Source organism: Pteropus vampyrus, unplaced genomic scaffold (genome assembly GCF_000151845.1).
Source record: "Pteropus vampyrus isolate Shadow unplaced genomic scaffold, Pvam_2.0 Scaffold468, whole genome shotgun sequence".
In the NCBI taxonomy this organism is placed as follows: domain Eukaryota; kingdom Metazoa; phylum Chordata; class Mammalia; order Chiroptera; family Pteropodidae; genus Pteropus; species Pteropus vampyrus.
The window spans coordinates 209,158-210,182 of record NW_011889249.1 but is presented as its reverse complement, the minus strand read 5'-3'; the positions used below and the strand labels follow the sequence as shown (position 1 = coordinate 210,182).

Genomic DNA, 1,025 nt, shown 5'->3' with positions numbered 1-1,025 from the left:
GCCAGCGCAGGACCCCGGCACCCCCACCGGCAGCATCCCCCACCCCCACAGCACCCCAGGCAGCACCCCAGGCAGCACCCCCAGGCAGCACCCCAGGCTGATTATGGAAGGGCTCTGCTGTCACACCACCTGCCCTGTCTCACAGCTGTCAGAGGGACACGACCAGTGCCCGTTGGAGGCAGTGCCGGCACACGCGTGCTTGGCGCCCAGCCAGCCGGTGTACACTGACCTTGAAATTTCTGCCTAGTCCTTCACTATCAACCTCTGCCTCACGTTTAAGAATTTCTCTGGTAGATGTGTGTGTGTGTGTGTGGTGTGCATATGTATTTCTGTGTGTTTGTGTGCATGTGTGCATGTGTATGGTATGTATGTGTATGAATCTGTTGTGTGTGTTTGTGCTGTGTGTGCATCTGTGGTGTGTGTGTAGTGTGCATATGTATTTCTGTATGTTCGTGTGCATGTGCATGGTGTGTATGGTGTATGTGTATTTGTTTTGTGTGTGTGTGGTGTGCATATGTATCTATGAGTTCGTGTGCAGGTGTGTGGTGTATGTGGTGTGTGTGTATGTGTGTGTGTGTGGTGTGCATATGTATCTGTGTGTTCGTGTGCAGGTGTGTGGTGTGTGTGTATCTGGTGTGTGTGTGTGTATGGTGTGCATATGTATCTGTGTGTTCGTGTGCAAGTGTGCGGTGTGTATCTGTTGTGTATGTGTGCAGCGTGCATATGTGTCTGTGTTCGTGTGCAGGTGTGTGTGGTGTGTGTGCATGTTTGGTGTGTGTATGTGGTGTGCATATGTATCTGTGTGTCCGTGTGGAGGTGTGTGTGGTGTGTGTGTATCTGGTGTGTGTGTGTGCATGTGTATCTGTGTGTTCGTGTGCAGGTGCGTGTGGTGTGTGTGTATCTGTTGCGTGTATGTGTGCAGTGTGCATATGTATCTGTGTGTCCGTGTGCAGGTGCGTGTGGTGTGTGTATCTGTTGTGTGTGTATGTTGTGCATATGTATCTGTGTGTCCGTGTGCAGGTGTG

At 51.4% G+C, this 1,025-nt stretch overlaps 1 protein-coding gene across 1 annotated transcript in view; it reads right to left on the bottom strand.

Moving 5' to 3' along the window:
* Positions 1-1,025, bottom strand: part of SNTG2 (syntrophin gamma 2) — a 111,480-nt gene that overhangs the window by 60,519 nt on the left and 49,936 nt on the right. The window lies entirely within an intron of this gene.